Source organism: Apium graveolens, chromosome 9 (assembly GCF_009905375.1).
Source record: "Apium graveolens cultivar Ventura chromosome 9, ASM990537v1, whole genome shotgun sequence".
NCBI lineage: Eukaryota > Viridiplantae > Streptophyta > Magnoliopsida > Apiales > Apiaceae > Apium > Apium graveolens.
Genome location: NC_133655.1, coordinates 79,164,056 through 79,186,465, shown reverse-complemented (window position 1 = coordinate 79,186,465; position 22,410 = coordinate 79,164,056). Strand labels below are relative to the sequence as shown.

The following is a 22,410-nucleotide window of genomic DNA, read 5'->3' as shown; positions in this document are numbered from 1 at the left end:
TTCAAACTTATTACTAAAGGGTGTAAAGATTTATACCTTTCTTTGAGGGTGGAAAGGTACTAGAAAGCCTTATGGAGCCTCCTACATGCTTGATCTTTCCAAAGAAATCAAGAACACAAAGTTAGGCTTTAAAGTTTCTAAAAGTCCGATTGAAAGAACTGTAAATATGAGGGTCTTACCATACTTATTTGGACGATACTTGTGAACAAGAGTTGTAGGCCATCTCAATACCTTTCCAACGAGCTATAGAACACAACATTTGAGTGAGTATTGAAGGAGATATGGCAGTTTGAAGTTGCTGTGTTTATTTTGGCCGAGAGCTTGATGAAGAAAAGGGAAGAGCTTTTGTGTTTTTTTGTGATTTGTTTTGATTTGCCTTGGTTGGTTGACTTTTGTTTTGTTTTAATCATTTTTAACCATGAAAAATTGTGTGGTTATAAATCAACCACACTTCTTTCCCTTATGTCATGCTTTGGTCATCATGTGATGTCACCCTCCACACTTGTCCTCTTCTTGTTGGTTTGATGACATCATCATCCCTAACCTCCTTGATTAACTCTTAATTGCTTGCCTAATGACCGCTGATCTGTTATACGGTTCGCTTAACTTTCTTTTTCATTTATCGTTTGAGGGATCATACCCGGGATCTTATTACTTAGGTTTCTTTAACCTTTCTCAATACATTATATTCCTTTCATGATCCTCTCTTTTAATCCTTGAATTTAAATCCTTTTTATTCTGTTACCTTATACTCAATTCTTTCTGTATCTGGTAGATTTTCGGGAAAAATCAAAGTGTTCAAATTTGGATTCTGACGATCTTTACATACACTTATTTATCATATAGAGTACTAATAATATCCCAGAAAATCAATAAAAGAGCCCCTACATAGTGTGGCATGAAAAGTTTTCTTATTCAGCATAATCAGCAAAACACTATTCATAAGGGTTTCAAAAATTCCAAAAATTGGGGTTATTACATGTGTGATATTAGCATCACAAAGTAATCTTCTCAATATATATATATATATATGTGGTAGAAATATTAATCCACTAGAAAAATTTTAAATACCTGTTTATTTAATTTGTGTTCTTAAATACTATTATTCCTTATCCGCACTTAAGCATATTCAAACACGGTTATTTATTTTTGTAAGAAATTTTCAAAACTTTAAAAAGGAACCAGAATTTCATTCAAACCCCCTTCTGTAAATATGTGATTATATTGTTAGGGAATAATTATGGGTATCAGAGTAAGCTCGTGACACACAAATAGTTTAAAGATCAAGCAATTTAATAATATTATCCGGAAGGACGTTGGTGTAAAGATTCCAGTTCTTGAAAAAGACAACTATTATCACTGGAAAGTGAAGATGCACCTTCATCTACTTTCTCAAGATGAAAGATATGTTGACTGCATAGAGAAAGGACCTCATGTTCCTCGTAGGGCTACAACAGATGTTGAAGGAGCTATTGGAAATGAGCAAACAGTCCCAAAGCCAAGGTCTGAAAGGACAGATAAAGACATTGAGCAGGTTCATAAAGACAAAAAGGCCATGAATATTTTGTTCAACGGTCTTGATGGAGATATATTTGACAATGTCATTAACTGCAAGACATCTAAGGAAATTGGGATCAAATTCAAGTGCTATGTGAGGGAATTGAGTAGGTTAGAGAAAACAAAATGCAACTTCTCATACAACAATATGAACATTTTCACTATGAAGATGGTGAGTCACTGAGTGATAATTTCAGTAGGTTTCAAAAATTACTTAATAGCTTAAAGTTGTATGGGAGGGTCTACCTGTTAGGTTTCGATCACATAAACGCAACGGAAACAGTAATTAAAAATGTGAAAAATCAAAATTTTCGAAACTCGCCGCAGGATCCATGCAAAAAATAGATATTTAATTCGTAAATCAGATTATTTACCATAAGAAGCTTTATAAATTGGTTGACTAATGAAGATCCAAAGCTTGTTCAATCATCACGCATCTCGCTCTCACGATCTACGCTCTATCAGTATCCACACGAATGCTTGAACTCAAGGATTGGATGTGTACTAGCACAAACTTGTTTCTTCTTGATCTCTCCATCTTCTCTCTTGGTGGCTAGGGTTTTAGTATAAGTCTTGCCAACAAAATCAGCCACACAAGAGATATTATATAGAGAGTAGAAAAAGAATTATAACTCTTAACTAATTAGGAGTTATTATTAATTCAAAATTCGTATTTGTATAATAATTAAGTCACACTTAATTATTTAACATATTGAAAGGCATATGTCATAGCCTATTTGTTTATTCGAGGACTTAACTCAACTCAAATAAGAATGTAACAAGTAAATAGTGGATCTACCGTCAAAGAGATCTCGCAAAGTAACATCTGTCAAAGGATTCAGAAACAAGGTTCATCTACCGACTTGAGGAATTAATTCACTGGAAGAAGTTCAAGAAATTGATCAAGTCTCAGTGATACAAATCAAGATTGTGGATTTAATCAAGTGACAGAGATCTCGTCAGGGTATCAGATAATTACAAGGATTTAATCTGAAGAAAATTAAGTATCAAAGTCAAGACATGAAGAAACATCACGGAAGTTAGTCACTCATGAACCAGACAGTACATCGAGTGTCAACATTGAAGTGGTGGAATTGATTCATAATTCTCAGTGATTTTCAGAAGATTTTCAGAAGAATGGTTGTTGCTCAAGATTAGTATTAATTCTCTATTAATTAATTAAGTCATATAATTTAATTAAGAAAATAAATTATATCTGCAAAGATTAATTTATTGATTAATTGAATTAATTGATTAATTAATTCTGAATTAATATTAAGGATTTTCAGAATTTTAAATGGATTAAAATCTGTTTTAAATTAGCAAGACAATTGAAAATGAACTAGCATGACAATCTGTATTGTCATACCGATTGTCATGTCAGGCCATTTTCAATAGTCTCACTGAAAGTCACACTGGGAGGATGATTTTCTTGCCAGTTCATTCTGATAGTCTTGCTAGTTCATTCAATTGTCTCACCGAAAGTCTTGCTAGCTCAATGGATTGTCTTGCTAGCTCAATGGATTGTCTTGCCAGTTTAAGTAGGTCTGTTAATTGAATTATAAAGACAGGAGCAGCTGAAGTCATTCTTAATTATCCAACAACTCAAGAACAAAAGAAAAGCAGCCGCAGAAAACATTTTATTTTTCATCTGCTAAATTCAAGATCACATTTCTAGTTATTAAAGTTAAATCCAAACAACTCGAAATCATTCTCTTATTCTTGTGTAACTATCTAGCGGATCAAAATCCCTAGAACTTAATCTCTAATTGCGTTTAGCATTTGAATCTTTTTATTGCAAAAATAGAAAAAGTTCATGTCGAATTTATTCTAGATTTGTGATGATTAATCCCTTGTAATCGATACAGTTGTTCTAACACCTTTCAAGTTTAATAATATTTTTATTTAACTTGAATTTTGTTTCAGTTTTTTATTCCGCACTAAATTCGATTATTCGGTATTGTTTGTATTAAACCCCCTTCTACAAACTCATTGGGACCTAACACAAATGAATTTCATAAGTAATATTAGTACATTCGAATATCAATATTTATCTAATTAATTAAGTCATACTTAATTAATGTTATAAATAATTCGAATTACTTTAATATAATTTAAATCCAATTTAAATTAAATCCTTCAAGCATTCTTTGTGTGTGACCCTATAGGTTATTATTACGTTGACAACAAATTTTAAATCTAATTTAAAATCATAAACAATGAGCGGCATCTAGTAATACATCATTGTTACCCAAGTAATAATAATTGAATCGGTGATCGATTAAAACTTTCGTGAATAACGTAAAATATAATATAATCCCTTTAACCAAATATTATAGATTAAACTAGAGGCATATAATGTATAATCCTCATCAATGTTTAATCCTAAAATAGGAGGGTTAAATCACATCTAGATCATTCATATTTCTCATACGATTCATAATATATCCAATGTCCACTTTTATCATTACCCGGTCACAGATAACTTGTAATGGAATCAATGTATATTAATTCTCGTATAAAGATATAATGACTTCAAGTCTAAGGACCATTACATCATTATCACTGTGAGAATTACTTATGACACAACAGACATGTAGAATATCACATTGGGTCTGTCCAGCACCATGTACACATACATATGCCTGTGTTTTTTACTTTAGTATCATCATACCTATGATCAATGAGATGTGATCATCAGTCAACAAACACACCAGTCTTAATGCATTATTATTGTCCCTTAATAATAATACTCGGCTAGGGACCTTTAGGAATATTGATACTATTCTCATAATCTCATTTCTAAGTCACGTACTTAGAGATATAGAATTGCATATCATATTCCAAGGACATTTACTAATCTAACATTTATATCGCAGTAAATTCAGAATTAATAAATTATAAAGGGAATAATCGATCGAACATAAACATTAATAATTCTAATATCTTAAACTAAAACATCATAGTATTGTCTCTAGGGCACAAACAATTAGGTATCGAGTTACTTCAACTGGAGAAACAATTTATCAAGTTCTCAATCTTGCCTTATGGGCAAAATTAGGTATCGAGTTACTTCAACTGGAGAAACAACTTTTGCTACAATTCTAACCCGATACCTGAAGCTTGACCATTGCTAGTCTTCTTCTTTAGATCTTCCAAACAAGCTCCACAATTTAACTTCCAATCATCTAGTTATTTCCACAGAGGAGACAATCATCTCTTTTAGCAACATCACTATCAGGCTTTAAAAGCCCTTTGGGATTGGACTTTGGTTTGGAAACGAATAAGCTCAAATCTTCACCTTACCTGTCCACTTTCCATTCCTATTTGCATTCCATGTGAACACCATCAATATGGACGTAATTCATGCCTTTACCGTGTTATTTTCAGCAGTTTTAAACATGCCTAACAACTTAGTGAGTGTTATGTCTATCTCATTCCTTTTGTTCTTAACAAACCGAAAATAGAAGTTTTTCAAAGATTGTTTGATCAAATCAAGCCGAGTCTCTAGACCATTCTTGAAACCCAAAATTATCAAGGTACATATACATATAATCTTTAAAACATATGGTCCAACCGGATATCATTCTCCCATTAATGCAAAAGTATGGTGCCTTATTATTGTCAAATCTTTTTAACGAGCCTATCCTTCAAATATCCTTTGAAGATGCTCAATCATATCATAAGCATCATTATACTCTTGTTGCTTCTAAAGCTCAGCACTCATAATTACAAGCATGAGACATGAAACATCAGTTGCACAATCAATTTGCTTCTAGTAAGCATTTTGTTCAGCACATGTTTCATTCTCAGCTAGAAGAAATAAGGGAGAGGTTTGAGTGACATCCTTGAACCTGAGGACAATCCTCAAGTTCCCATGTCAATTGAGGAAATTATTTCATGTCAGCTTGTCCTTCTCAAGGACTATTACATAGAGAAGTTATTTGTGTTATTTGTCATTTGATATCTAGAATATTAAAGTGCATAAAAATGACTTAGTCTACAAATGATCATTAAATTATGTTCAAGTGATTATTCATATATATATATATATTCACAATATATATCTCCCACTATTTTTATCAAATCAATAGCCCTAACTATTAATTCGGAAAGAATATCTTCTATATCCTTTCTAGTGAGCCAAGATCCATATTTCACCATGCGTTAGGTCAGCTTTGGCTTTTCTCCTAAAATATGATTATTTAGGTAGATAACATTTGTCAATTATATCAACTATATAACTCTTGGATAGCTTGGCGGAACAACATTTGTTCATATTTATCTAATAAATCTCGCCAAACTCTATGCCTCTAAGTTCACAATCCTATTGTGATAACTTAGTTAAATCAAACCCAATAGTCAAAAAATATTAATATACTTCAACACATCTCCCATGATAGATAGGAGTACTTCGCTTTTGGCAAACCCACTCCTTTTCGATCTAGGGGTTAACGCATTGGACTCATTGGAAGGCATCTGATCAACTTAATATTAACTTTAGGGTTTTGTTAATTTTAAAAGATCATAATCCCATTATAAAGAGATTCCCAATTTTTTCTTGAATAAAATACTTCAAATCAATATTCGTCAATGGTTTGATTTCCAGGTAGTGAGGGAGTCACAACGATCTCGCTTAAAACCCACAACCTTACAAGTTCAATGAACTTGCTTTTGACAAAATTGCCCCATGTCAGAATTAAAGAAAATTTATATTTTATTCCGTGTTTCATAAACACGAGAATCCCATAATCGTCTGTTCATTTTAAAAACTTGAGTCGTTACAGATTTTATCTTGTGTAGCAAGTATGGCATGGGTGTCATATCTAATACATACATCTTTAATCTAATTAAGCATGCATCTTAAGAAACTACTCTACACATACATTTATCATATGTGCATATATATGTAAAGTGCAATAAATAAACATGGTTGGTTATGGCTTCTTCCTATGTGATCTTTATCAAGCTAATGACAAAGATTAGTCGATAATAGCTTTAGCTATCAATTACGTTCAGAAGCTAGATTACATATGAAATAGTGTATTCATTCGCCAAAATCGGACACCAGACACAGATTTCAGCAAATACGCTGCATCCGATTCAGAATAGTATCAAATACGATTCTTATAATAAGAACAAACACAAAACATGTATATATCAGTATATATACAGATTATATAATCATCATATGATTATACAACTCTCATGAATATCATATATTCAAAACATATATAACATACACATATATAAACATAACACCATGTAAAACATACAAAATCGCATACATAACAGTCATGGAATATTGTATACATGTTATCATCATAAAACCAGTAAATACATAAACGAATTAAACACTTTTTGCAAGTAGCTTTGATGCCATTGTTGGGTTTTGAGCACATAAACGCAACGGAAACAGTAATTAAAAACGTGAAAAATAAGAATTTTCGAAACCCAACGCATGATCCATGCGAAAAAAGATATTGAATTCATAAATCAGATTGTTTACCTTAAGAAGCTTTACAAATTGGTTGACTAATGGAGTCTCAAAGCTTATTCAATCACCACGCATCCCCCTCTCGCGATCTACGCTCTATCGGTATCCACACGAATGCTTAAACTCAAGAATTGGATGTGTACTAGCACAAACTCGGTTCTTCTTGATCTCTCCATTTTCTCTCTTGGTGGCTAGGGTTTTGGTAAAAGTCTTGCCTACAAAATCAGCCACACAAGAGATATTATATAGAAAGTAGAAAAAGAATTATAACTCTTAACTAATTAGGAGTAATTATTAATTCAAAATTCCTATTTGTATAATAATTAAGTCACACTTAATTATTTAACAAATGAATTTCATAATTAATAATAGTAAATTCAAATATCAATATTTATCTAATTAATTAAGTCATACTTAATTAATATTATAAATAATTCGAATTACTTTAATATAATTTAAATGCAATTTAAATTAAATCCTTCAAGCATTCTTTGTGTGTGACCCTATAGGTTATTATTACGTTGGCAATGAATTTTAAATCTATTTTAAAATCGTAAACAATGAGCGGCATCTAGTAATACATCATTGCTACCCAAGTAATACTAATTGAATTGGTGATCGATTTAACCTTTCGTGAATAATGTACAATGTAATATAATTCCTTTAACCAAATATTATAGATTAAACTAGAGGTATGTAATGTGTCATCCTCATCAATGTTTAATCCAGGTTTCCTTGATCAATGAGTAGACTATCATATCAAATCAACATTTGAGTGTGGCCACGCATTTCATAGTCTAGCTCACACAAGAGACCAATAATATCACTCCTAAAATAGGAGGGTTAAATCCCATCTAGATCATTCATATTTCTTATACGATTTATAATATACCCAATGTCCACTTTTATCATTACCCAGTCAAGTATAACTTATAATGGAATCAATGTATATTAATTCTCGTATAAAAATATAATGACTTCAGGTTTAAGGACCATTACATCATTATCACTGTGAGAATTACTTATGACATAACAGACATGTAGAATCTCACATTGGGTCTGTCCAGCACCATGTACATATACATCTGCCTGTGTTTTTGACTTTAGTATCATCATACCTATGATCAATGAGATATGATCATCAGTCAACAAACACACTAGTCTTAATGCATTATTATTGTCCCTTAATAATAATACTCGACTAGGGACCTTTATAAATATTGATACTATTATCATAATCTCATTTCTAGGTCACGTACTTAGAGTTATAGAATTGCATATTAATATTCCAAGGACATTTATTAATCTAACATTTATATCGCAGTAAATTCAGAATTAATAAATTATAAAGGGAATAATCGATAGAACATAAACATTAATAATCCTAATATCTTAAATCTTAAACTAAAACATCAAAGTGTTTTCTCTAGGGCACAAACACTAACACTACTAAACTAAAGATTCAAACATAAAATTTCTGAGGTCTCTACGAAAAGAATGGAAGCAAATGATAGTCTCTCTCAGAAATTTCCAAGAGTATAAAGACTTTACTCTAGAGAGACTGTATGGTATCTTAAAAACTTATGAGCTTGAAATGGAACAGGATGAATAGTTAGAGAAAGGAAGAAAGAAGGGTGGATCTGTTATATTAGTAGGTGAACAAGAAAGAGGAAAAGAGATGAAGGTTGAAGCTATTGAATCTACACCAAATACAAGTATTTGTGAAGGCAGAGCAAAGGGTTGATGGCTGAAGATGAGTATTGCACAAGCCAGGATGAAATGGATGATATTGATGAACATCTAGCCTTTCTGTCAAAAAGGTTTGCAAAACAAAAATTCAAGAGAAACTTTGGAGCTGCAAAATCTAACAAAAATATGGTAGATAAAGCTAAATTCAAGTGTTTCAAATGTGGGATGAATGGTCATTTTGCCAATGAGTGCAGAAAGCCAAGCTCAGAAAGAGGAAGTTTGAGCATGTGGATTATAAGAAGAAATATTTTGAGTTGCTCAAATAAAAAGAAAAGGCTTTTACTACTCAACAAAATGACTGGGTAGTTGATGGCAAGGATGTAGATGAAGACATGAATATGTCAACCTAGCTCTAATGGCCAAGTCAGATGAAACAGAAGTCAGTTCATCAAACAATCAGGTAATCACTACAAACCTAGCACACCTTTCTAAAGATGAATGCAATGATGCTATAAATGACATGTATACTGAATTGTATCACTTGCGTGTCACACTTAAATCACTCACCAAAGAAAAACAATAAAATTAAAGAGAATAATTTATTTTTGAGTGATAAAAATGTTATGTTAGATACTTAATTTATCGAGTTTGAGAAATTGAAAATAGAGTATAAGATTTCCAAGGATGAATTAATCGAATCTTTGAAGAAAGAAGAGATTTAGAGAAAGCATCTTGAACGTGAGAAAGAGGTGATCAAGGCCTGGAAATCATCAAGGAATGTAAATGCCCAAATTACCAAAGTTCAAGGAATTGAGTCTTTCTATGAAGAATCCTGGAAAAAGAACAAGAAGAAACTGGACCAAGAGTTAGTTGATGGCCTTTCAACGGATGTTGAGTGAACGGATGATGAATCTTATCTGTCAAAAGATAAAGCTCATCCTTTGAAAGTTGATTCTCATCCGTTGAATGAGAAAAAGACCATTAGTAAAGGAAAGCTATCAAATCTGAATGAGAAATATGGTTCATTTATAAAGAACTTTGTTCAAGAGGAATCAAGCAAAGCTAAATATGTCAGCAGAGTGAATGTAGGGCATATGTCAATGAAGTAGTTGAGTGACAGATTGGAGAAGATTGAGGTCAAGGCAGATTCAAAAAGGAAAAACAATAGGAATGGAAAAGTAGGGATTAACAAACATAATAACTATACACATGATAAGTATGCACCTAGAAAGACATGTGTTAAGTATGGTAGCGTTAATCATTTATCTAATAATTTCAACTCTTTGATACATGCACACATGTCTACACCTCCATCTTTTCCTAACATGCCCATATCACCCATGCATGTTTTTCCTGTTATTTCTGCATAAAATCTATATGTGCATTATGCTAATATGCCATTTGCACACAATCATTATTATGTTGCATTTAATATGCCCCAAATGCCATTTAGTATGCCTTAGTGGAATAACATGTCTGCACAATCTTTGTCATACCATGTTAATCCTAATTTGCCTGATAATTGTATAACTGATCAAGGGTTTCAAAGTCTAACTCCTAAGACAAAGGTTAATTTACGGTCACCTAAGTCTAATGATGGAAAGACTAAGAAGCCTAAGAAAAAGGCTAACAAGGTTGGACCCAAGAAAACTTGGGTACCAAAATCAACTTGATTTGGTTTCGATGTGTGTAGGAAAATAGAAAGAATATTTGGTATCTAGACAGTGGTTGCTCAAGGCACATGACTGGAGATTCTGCCCGGCTCACTAAGTTCATGGAAAGAGCTGGCCCAAACATTACCTTAATTTGGAGATCACATCAAAGGTTATACTATGGAATATAGCTTGATTTCAAGGGAAAATGCCATCATTGAAGAAGTTTCTCTAGTTGATGGACTCAAACACAATCTTTTGAGTGTTAGTCAACTATGTGATAAAGGCAACTCTGTTACTTTCATAACCGAAGCATGTGTTGTTACCTGCAAGAAAGACAACAAAGTGATCCTTACTAGAGTGAGGAAAGAAAATATGTACCTAGCTGATTTCAACTCAACAAATGCAAATTCTATTACTTGTCTTTTCAGCAAAGCAAGTCAAGATGAAAGTTGGCTATAGCACAAGAAGCTGTCTCATTTGAAATTCAAGACCATGAATGAATTGGTCAGGAAAGACCTTGTTAGAGGCATTCCTCAAGTTAATTCTTAAAGGGTGGACTGTGTGGTGCTTGTCAAAAAGGAAAACAAGTGAAAGCATCATTCAGAAGGAAGCTTGAATCAATAATTGATGAACCTCTACATCTGTTGCACATGGATTTGTTTGGACCAGTCAATGTATTGTCAATCTCAAAAGGAAGTATTTCCTAGTGATTGTGGATGATTTTTCAAAGTTCTCATGGATATTTTATTGGATCTAAGGATGAAGCTAGTGAAATCATTATCAATCATATAAGGCAAGTCAACAATCATCATGATCTTAAAGTAAGAAGAATTATGAGTGACAATGGAACTAAGTTCAAGAATTCTACTATGAGGTTATTCTCTAAAGAAAATGAAATCATGCATGAGTTCTCAGCTGTAAGGACTGCACACAAAATGGAGTAGTTGAAAGAAAGAATAGATCATTGATTGAAGCTACTAGAACCATATTAGAAGAATCAAATTTACCAACTTATTTCTGGGTTGAAGCTGTCAACATTATATGCTACACTTTGAATATCTCTTTTATTAATCAAGCAAAGTACATGACTCTTTATCAATTGTTCAAGAATAGGAAGCCAACACTGAACTTTGTTCATATTTTTGGATGCAAGTGTTATATTCTAAGGAATCAAATTGATCAACATGGAAAGTTTGATGCCAAAGCTGATAAAGGTATCTTTGTTGGATGTGTTGCTGGAAATGCATATAAAGTCTACAATCTAAGAACCAACATTGTTATAGAATCTGTGCATGTTGTGTTTGATGATAAAATGATTGAAGGACTGCAAGATGAAGGTTTCCATGAAAGCCTCAAATTTGATGATGTTGAGATATATTGTGATGGCATTGGTGATGAAAATGATCTAGAAGAAATAACAAAAGGATATTCAAAGTTATCTTCAAATGAAGGAACAGCAGTTGATGCACAGAGTGTTGCATCTGTTGAAAGACAAAGTGCAGAACCCATTGAAAAACAAGATACTGCATCCGTTGAAAGACAAAGTACATCATCCATTGAGAGACATAGTGTATCATCCATTGAAAGGCATAACTCAGCATCAGTTGATAATCATTCTAGATCATTGTTTTACAGGACCTCATCTTCAAATCAAAGACCCACAAACTCAGGGGGGTGTCAACTAGTCAATACTCAGTTACACATCAAGACACTAATGAGGCCACTTCATCTAGAGCCAATCTACCACCTCAAAGAAAATGGACAAGAGACCACTCATTTGAACTGATCATTAGTGATGCAATATCTCGAGTGCAAACAAGGAAATCAACTCAAGATGAATGTCTGTATATCAGCTTTCTATCATAGGAAGAGCCAAAGAAGGTAGAAGAAGCTTTGATGGATCCTGATTGGGTTTTAGCTCTACAGGAAGAGCTAAACCAATTTGAAAGGAATAAAGTATGGAAGCTGGTACCCAATCCTAAAGGAAAGAATTCTATTTAAACCAAATGGGTATTCAGAAACAAGATGGATGAGAATGACATAGTCATAAGGAATAAAGCTAGATTGGTTGCTAAGGGCTACTGTCAAGAAGAAGGAATAGATTTTGATAAAACATTTGCTCCAGTTGCAAGACTTGAAGCAATCAGAATCTTTCTAGCCTATGTAGCCCATTCCAATTTCAAAGTCTATCAAATGGATGTCAAAAATGTATTTCTGAATGGAGATTTGGAGGAGGAAGTCTATGTCAGTCAACCTCCAGGTTTTGAAGACCCCAACTTTCCAGATTATGTTTAACATCTTTTGAAAGCACTTTATGGATTGAAGCAAGCACCTAGAGCCTGGTATGATACTTTATCAAAGTTCCTTTTAGAAAATCATTTCACAAGAGGTACTGTTGACAAAACTCTCTTCTTTAGAAATGTTAATGGCTCTGGTATACTTGTTCAGATTTATGTAGATGTTATTATATTTGGCTCTACAGATGAGAAACTTTTCAAAAAGTTTGCCAAATTGATGCAAAGTAAATATAAAATGAGCATGATGGGATAACTAACCTACTTTCTTGGTTTACAAGTTAAGCAAGTTAGTAATGGAATATTCATTAGTCAAGCTAAATATTTTCATGATCTTTTAAAGAAGTTTGACTTAATGGATTGCATATTTACAAAAACTCACATGACCACTGCCACTAGGCTTGAAATAAATACTACTGAAAAGTATGTGGACATTTCAAACTATAGGGGCATGGTTGGCTCACTTTTATATTTAACAGCTAGTAGGCTAGATATAATATTTTCTAATTGTCTTTGTGCTAGATTCTAGACTAATCCTAGAGAATCTCATTTAGTAGCTATGAAGAGAATTTTTAGATATCTCAAGGGCACACCAAAACTTGGCATTTGGTACCCTAGAGATTCTGGCTTTGATCTAATTGGTTATTCAGATACAGATTATGCAGGGTGCAAAATAGACATAAAAAGCATAACTGACACATGTCAATTTCTAGGAAACAAGCTTGTGTCATGGTTTAGTTAGAAAGAGCATTCATTTTCTACTTCTACAACTAAGGTTGAGTACATTGTTGCTGGCAGTTGTTGTGCACAGTTTTTATGGATGAGAAATCAATTATTGGATTATGGTCTACATGTGGACAAGATTCCAATTTTCTATGACAACACAAGTGCCATTGCCATCACTGAAAATCCTGTGCAGCATTCAAGGACCAAACACATTGACATCAAATACCACTTCATAAGAGAGGATGTTATGAATGGTATTTTGGAACTTTATTTTTTTCCAAGTGAGCAGCAACTTGAAGACGTATTTACCAAGCCACTTGATGAATCAACTTTCACTAGGTTGGTAAGTGAGTTAATTATGCTAAACTATTCTTAACTTTCAATTATTGATTTCTATGCAATTTGTAACGCAACCAGAAGTTAATTAAATTTTCTTGAAAGAGTTAAATTTTGGCTAAGTACAATTTATTCTTTCAACTGATAATCTTTATCCATTGAGAGTCAAATATATTTCTAGATATATCATCCTTCAACGGATGATGATGTATTGAATATTCGTTGAGCAATCATAACCGTTGAATCTAGATCTTTATCCGTCGAAATGTACTTACAAGTCTGTAAGTATATGCTAATAGATTATTTTTAGAATTTCTATAGTTTACTTTATTTCTAAACAGTTATTTTTGGCAATTATCATTGGGTATTTATCTTTATTTTAATCATTTGTTTGTCTTTTTCTGGGAAAGTATAAAATCCTATTTCAATTACAGATCTCACTTTTATCTTTCTCTAAATTTACAAGGCAAATTTACTCTCTTCGTCTCCAAAATCCCTTTTTCTTCTGTAACTTCGAACCTAGCATCAATGTCACCTATTGTGAAAATTATGTCTCATTCTGGGTATGTTTATAAGAAGAACAACTTCGTAGCTTTGGTGGACAAGAGCATTGCTCGGGAAGACTATCACAAAATGATAGACTTCATTAGCAACTGCAAATTGAAGTATGCCATGCTCGAGTTACCAACTATTTTCTGTGAAGTTGTGGAGGAAGTCTGGACATATATTGTGTTTGATTCAAAGAACATGACTCTCACCTTTACTCTCAAAGGTACTAATTATTGTGTTAATTCTAATGCTATTCAGTTATGTCTTTAAATTGTCTGAAAATAACACAACTGTTCCACACATTGACACTGATGTGGTTAACTTGCTTAATTCTATGGGCTATTCTCTTGATACTGCTAGTTTAGGTAATATTAAGAGGAATGGTTTTAGAAAGGAGTGGAGTTTTATGTGTGATGTTTTATCAAGGTATTTTTAGGCAAAATCAGTGATTTTGATGCCATTACTTCTTCTTTGGTTAACATGCTCTACATGCTTTTATTGGATAAGTATTTCAATTTTAGAAACTGTGTCATGCTAAATATAGGGTATAAGCTAGGAGACATTCAAAAAAGACCTAGGAATGTGTATTATGCTAGATTTTTAATGATGATAGCTAATCATGTTTCTGAGGATCTTGTAATTGAGAACCCAAAAAACAAGCTTGATTGTTGGGTTTAAGAAAAGAGAGTTCTTACAGATTTGATCAGGAACAACTTAAACAGTGAGGTGCCCCTCAACTATCTCCCAATCATTGAGGCACCTCAGGTAAGTGAGGTAAATGTTTCTCTTCCTATCTCTTCCTAACCTCCTGTTTCTTTGACTTCAACTATGGCTATGGAATCAATGATAGTGACCAAAAAGATGCCTACCCAAGTCACTAAACCAAAATATTCAAAATTCAATTCTAAGAAACCAACCTCTAGTGTCTCTCAAAAGACACCAGTTGTAAAAACTAACACAACACTTTAGGGGAGTATACAGGGCAGTGAACATGGTAAGGGAAGGGGTAAAAATTAAAGAAGCCCCAAGGATAAGGTGGGTAAGGCAAGTGTTACCTAAACCAGCCACACTGCAGTCTCCCAAAAGACTATAGTTGTTCAAAAAGAAATTACCTCATTTCTAGCTACATCATCCCAAAATGATGTAACTATTGAAACAAGCTCTCAACTAGAAGCACAAAACAAGAGGGGTAGGGACACTGACCCAACACAAACTTATATAACAAAGAAGAAAGCTAAACCTATGGGGGAGTCACAGGGTGCACATACAGTGCCAACTGCAGTCAAAGACTAATTTACTGCACCTTGTCAAAGTGGGTTTGATGTGGCTCCAGTAAATATGGAGTCACAACCCTATTCTCTCATAATCAAAATACCACACACACATAATTCTCCAACAAATTCTATGGATGTGGATATGATCAACACATCAATTCCTGATTCTTCATCTCTCAAATTCATGGAGGAGCCAACTACTCATGCAAGTGATCATCATCTAATTGATGATTTGTTGGATCACTTGCCAATTCTTTCTCAAACTATTGAAGAGTCTGTGCATAAAAATCTAAAATCAATCTCCACAGACTCAATAATAGTTTCAACTTTTATTCCTTTTATTTCTACTTCCTCAACGGATATTCATCATCTGTTGATAAGTGAGTGTCTTTCAACGGATATGCTTCACATAAGTCATCTGTTGAAAATCATAACTACTCTTTCAACAGATATTTCACATCCATTGAATGTCACTGTACAACTTGACATTTCAAATTTATTACAAGTGCAGATGATTTAGTAGTTGTCCAATCACTCTTAGGGTCGAAGGAAGGGAGTGAATTGAGTGAGAGGCTGGGTAAAAGGAAAGGAAAAGAGTGAACATATGCATGCTATTTCTTCCATCATGACAAAAGAGAGTGAGAGGAGTCCCACCTTAGATGGTGAAGGTGATGGTGTGAGGGTGGTGAGACAAGGGGAACCCTTGATGCAAGAACTGAGAAATAATGAGAGAAAAAAATGTACTAGTGATATAAGGGTGGCGGCTGTTGCTAGTGAGTCAATGATTGTCAATGAGGCTGAAAAGAAAAGACTATATCAGCAAGAATACAGAGCTATTATAGATTCTATTTCTCTAGATGCTGAGACATTTACTCACCCTGCCACAGCCTATCAAACACTGGCTGTTTAGGGAAATGGGGAGGCAGAAAAGAAACTTAATCTAGTACACACAACAGCATCAATGTAAAGGGCTAAAGATGCTTGTCCTCTCTACCTACTAAAAATTGATGTGGATTCAGATTTTGGAGTTGATGCTAATTCTGAGTTTGATGATGATTTTGGTGATAAAGATGGCACCAACTGAGGGGGAGATGTATGCCCTAGCTCCACAACAGAAACACCTGATTGGATGCTTAGTAAGGAATGTAGCTTTCATCACTTCACCTCTACACTCATCAAACTAATCAATCAAACTCAGACAGTAATAGCAGCCACCACAAATACAAATACAAAGTCAATTCTTTAAGCTCATCTAGAGTTACTCCAACTTCACAGAATTTAAAATCTTAGACAAGATCTAGAGTTGGATGGTCTCAAGCTGGAAATTGATGAAGTCAAGAGAGATGTGTCTACTAGGTTGGATGAGAAACTTACAACAACTACTATGAGAGAAATTCAGCTCAAGATCAGGAAAGTATATGACCTAGCAAGTAAAGTTGAGGCTTTGAGCACAAGAATGTCAACTGTTGAAGACTCAGTCGCCAAGATACTTCAGAATCAAGAAACTCAGAACCAATTACTCCAACAACTGGTGGCTGCTAAAAATTCAAACCCGCTCTACTTGATGATAACAAAAATGGGGAGAATGATATGCATATACAAGTCATCAAAGTGATAGTGCCATCTATTACTATTTTAAAGCCACCAATTAGGAAAGAATTAGATGGCATTGATCTAATCAATCTTGGAACAGATGAGCTCAAGTTGAAAGAACAAAGGAAACAGATTGATGACAAGATTGCACAAGTATTTTGTTCAACTGCTATTCAAGCAAAATCTGTGAGGCATTCCATATAGTTAAAACCAATTACTTTGGAAGAGATGAAGCTAGGGAAAAGAGAAGAGGGTGAACCTTCAATAAAAAATGAATTCAAGAACTTTGTGGTGCTAAAGCCCAAATCATCAAGTGTCATAATTTCAACAAAGCACCCACTGTTAGTTGATTACTCTCCACCTAGACCTGATGAATAAAAGCTGATGGGTGCATCTATAACAAGCTTCAAAACAACCAAGGATGCCATCTTAAGGTGAAAAATAGCCAGAATTTACATATATGTAAAGATGCTATGTGTAATGACTGGGCACCCTCAGTTTTTGGAAGCTAAAGATGAGGAAAACCAAAGGCTAGGAGCTCAGAAAAGAAGGAAAAAATAGGCCACTAAAGGAGCTAAAAGAAAATTGGAGATGCCTGCAACTTCAACTGGAACTGAGAAGAAAGAAGAAAAGCTAGAGTGGGCTAAAGAGAACAGGGTAAAGGTCAAGGAAAAAATGCCAAGTAGTGCTACAAAAAAGAAAAATGAGCAAACTTAGTTTACCACGTCAAGTCAACCAATTGTGCCCACTGTGAAGCCAATTGAATTCAAGGTTCATCCAGGTGTCAATTTTCATGGTGAGCAAATTGTGCCTAAGGATGAACCCATAAATTGTGACAGTTTACCTATACCTGAGCTAAATCTACCATTACCCACCAAGAAAAGAAATCAAGAAAGAAACATATAAGAATCAAGTCTAACCCACCTCAATTCAAAGCCATCTCCAAGACTAAGCCTAAAGTAAACAAGGAGGATCAACTCTTAATATGTGACAACAAAGAATTCTCAGACATCAACCTTTATCTGGATGAGCTAGAAGAAATATAGGGGATTGATGCTTCATACAACCTACCAGAAAGATTGGTGTTTAGATACAAGGGTGGTAAGGAGATCACATGGCCTCTCTACAGGATTCTCAATGAAGGCTACAATGTCCTAGTGAAGGTGTTCTCTGCAATGAAGAAAGATTTTGGATTCACCAAAGTGGCCAAATTAGAAGTACTCAACAACATCAGTCAAATTAAACAAAGTTGGAGAGATCCAAATGCATTATCTAGAAATTTGACTATCCCATACACTGGTGATAGAGTGCATTTGAGACCTTATTGGATGATGGAGTTTAGAGATGAAAAATTTGTTAGAAGATTTTTCAAACTTGAAGACCAACTACAAATATCAAGCTATAATACTCTCAAGGAAATGCAGGAGATGTTGGATATCAACAATGAAAATGAAGCTGAATTCTATAGACAACTCCAACGCCAGATTGAGGAGAATAATGAGAAGCTGGGAAAGAGGACAAGGGATTCAAGAAAAAAGAAATGATATGCTCAGTCTAGAGGAGCACCTTGAAAATGACATGTAAATATTCCTTACTTTCTTTGTTCAACTTTTCAATTGAAGCATTTTGCAGTTTATCTACTTTTTAATGTATTAGGTTTTATAGGGTGTTTTGTTATCATAAAGTTAACATGAATTTATACCTATAATTCTATTAGACATAAATTGGGGGAGATTATAAGGAATATGTTGTAGGCTTGATAATAACTTTCCAAAACACTCTAAGTAGATAAGTTAAATGATTTTATAGATTTCAACGGATGACCACATTATGTATTCGTTAAAAGAGTAGCTTATATGAATAAGTATGTAGCATATTCTGTATACTAGAATAGTTGGGGGATTTGGGAGTTTTAGTTATATCTAAGTCATGTTGACTACTAGCAAGACATACAAAATAGGTAGGTTAATTGTAAATATAAAATGCCTTGTAATTTTGTATAAGTGAAAGAGTATCAACTGCTATGAAAACAACATCAACTGCTAATCTACAAAGTTTCAACGAATGAGCTAGTCAAGTTTCAACGGATGAGCCAGTCAGTTTCAACGGATGAGCTAGTCAAGTTTGAATGGATAACAGATGAAGCTTCAACGGATAACTACTATGAAGCCTCAACGGATGATCAACCAAAATAGCAGTTGAAAGGGAATTGAAAGTGACTTGACAGTCACATGGGTAATTGTATACAAAAGAAATGTGGCAGCCTGATGATAAGTTGCATTTTATACCACTTAGAACATCTCATAACGGCTTGAATTGGTGTCTTGAACTCAAGTATTTTGTGTATTTGACGGGTTTTCTAGTATTTTTACATTTCAGGGTATAACTTGCTTAGATAGGTGGTTTCCATTAGATAAAGCTTAAAGAAGTGCTTGGAATCAGTCTAGGGGTGATGAGCGAAGAAATCAGCAAAAACAGAAGCAAAATAAAGTATTTTCCAGAAGGGTAGCATGCGACCGCGCGCCAGGAGCAGGCGACCGCGTGCCAGCAAGCGGCCGCGTAGAGGCAGCAGGCGACCGCGTGCGTGCGGAATTTCAGAATCTGGATTTTATTAATTCAAGTACAATTGGGCTTCTGTTGGCACTGGTTCTCTTGGGCTATTATATAAACCTTATGGGAAGATGTTTTCTTCATCAAGAGCAAGGGAAAGAAGATTGAGAAGACCGTTTTAGCATGCAACAACGAAGAAGAGGAAGCATACGTTTATCTTGTGATTCTTTTAATTCGTTATAAAAGTGGATGCTAGTTTTCTTTATGCTTTGAACCTTAATACTCTTGTGACGTACTTAATTATTTATTAAGTATATTTTTATTAGCCTTATATCGTTGTGTTATTATCATGCTTTTATATGAACACATGGTGATGATGAGTTCTATTATGGGCTAATCGTGATCATGGGATCCTAGCGGATTTACTATGGAATTCTTTAGTTAATTGTTTAATACCTTGGTATGTGGTGATTGTATGATATCTAGTATAGGTTGTGTTTACTCGTCTTATATGCCTCACGAACATGTAAGATATCCTGTTAATCTCTTGTGAAGCGACAGTGAATCTTGAGATTTAGAACTTGCCATGCTAGCATAGGTTCATGTATTGTATGCATGATTAGTGGGTAACTCTAACCGTTTTACTTGCCCTGTTTAATCATCATGAATAACTTGCACTTAACTCGTTATGTTGTCAAATTCTGTAAACATATAGGGTCTCAACATAATTGATGCATATTCAACTTCTATCTTAATTGTGGATGTTTGGTAGAATGGTATTCGTACAACAAAAGTTGGCGTTTATCAGTTTCGTGTTGTTCAATTAATATCATCACCATTACATGCTAAGGTTAATAACAATAACTATTGAATGAGGTAGTAATGAAGTTAGGATCTCATGTGTGTTTAATATTGTTAATTCAAGTGTTTAATTCTCATAGTAATTATTAGTTAACCAACCTTAATTGTTATTGTCTTGGCATTGAAGAATAATCATACATTAGTGAGTAAGTGTTAATTAAATATAATTAATCAGAGTCTCTGTGGGAACGAACTAGAAATCATTCTATATTACTTGCGAACGCGTATACTTGCGTGAATTATTTAGCGCATGCTTTGTGAGTAACAAGTTTTTGGCGCCGCTGCCGGGGACTCGATGTTAATTTGTTTAGTTTATGTACTTGCCATTAGTGGTCATTAGGATTCATGGATTAAGACTTGTTACTTACTGCTTCCGGTTGTGTTCAGGTACTCTAGCGAGCGTTTATGCAAACACGTTCTCGCACTCGCAAGAGAAATCTGGATAAAGCTGAGGATACAGATAAAGCTCTTGACTTTCCGGAGAAGATAGTTTTTGAAGATTCGGATAAAGAGAGTGAAAAGAAAGAACCTGAAACAATGGGTGATCATCAAGCTCAAGCTGATCAAGCTCTTATAAACTTTTCTCGCCCTAAAATTGATGACATTCAGTCAAGCATCATTCATCCGGTTATTCAGGAAAATACTTTTGAAATCAAGTCGGGCACTATTCAGATGGTGCAGAATTCTATTTCTTTTGGAGGGGCTGCGACTGAAGATCCCAACATGCATATCAGGAATTTTGTCGAGATCTGTAGTAATTTCAAATATAATGGTGTCACTGATGAGGCTATCAAGCTGAGGCTTTTCCCATTCTCTCTGAGGGATAAAGCTAAGGGCTGGTTACATTCTTTACCAGCTGGGTCCATCACTACTTGGGAAGATCTTGCGCAAAAGTTTCCGGTGAAGTTCTATCCAATGGCCAAAACTACAGCTATGAGGAGTGCTCTTACTCAGTTTGCACAGCAACTAGGAGAATCTATGTGCGAAGCTTGGGAGCGCTACAAAGAGATGTTGAGAAAGTGTCCATATCATGGGATGCCTGACTGGATGGTGATCACTGGTTTCTATAATAGTTTGGGGGTCCAATCTCGACCCATGCTCGATGCAGCTTCTGGAGGCGCCTTGTGGGCCAAAAGCTATACTGAGGCCTATAATCTCATTGAAACTATGGCTGCAAATGAGTGTCAAAACCCAACTCAAAGGATGATGCTTGGGAAAGTAGCAGGTATTCTGGAAGTTGATGCAGCTACAGCTATTGCAGCACAGCTCACGGCGCTGACTATGAAGGCCGATTCTTTAACTAACTATGGAGTAAATCAATTATCTAGTGTCTGTGTGCTTTGTGTAGGCTCTCATGCTACGGATCAGTGTTCTCTTGTTAATGAATCTGTTCAGTATGTGAACAATTTCCAGAAACCACAACAGCCTGTGCCTGCTACTTATCATCCTAATAACAAAAATCATCCCAATTTTAGCTGGAGCAATAATCAGAATACTGTTCAGCAGTCATATCAGCAAGCTACAAATAAATAGTTTAATCCACCTGGATTCCAGCAACCTCAGCAATTTGCTCAAAGGCAACCATATCCTCAATAAGGAGGTGTTGTTCCACCTTCTAGTGCTGATTTCTAGGAGTTAAAGCTGTTGTGCAAAAGTCAGGTTGTTTCTATCAAGACCTTGGAAAATCAAATTGGACAAATAGCCAATGCCTTGCTCAATCGTCAACCTGGAACACTTCCCAGCGATACTGAAGTGCCAGGCTGGAAGGAAGCTAAAGAGCAAGTCAAAGCTGTCACCTTAAGGTCTGGAAAAGTTGCTGATGCTGAAAA

The 22,410-nt window shown here is 34.5% G+C and overlaps 1 non-coding gene across 1 annotated transcript; it reads right to left on the bottom strand.

The window, feature by feature from the left end:
* Positions 1-21,510: 21,510 nt before the first annotated feature.
* On the bottom strand, positions 21,511-21,618 carry LOC141688155 (small nucleolar RNA R71). Its single transcript, XR_012561617.1, has one exon. It is a non-coding gene; the product is annotated as a small nucleolar RNA R71 (small nucleolar RNA).
* Positions 21,619-22,410: the final 792 nt, after the last annotated feature.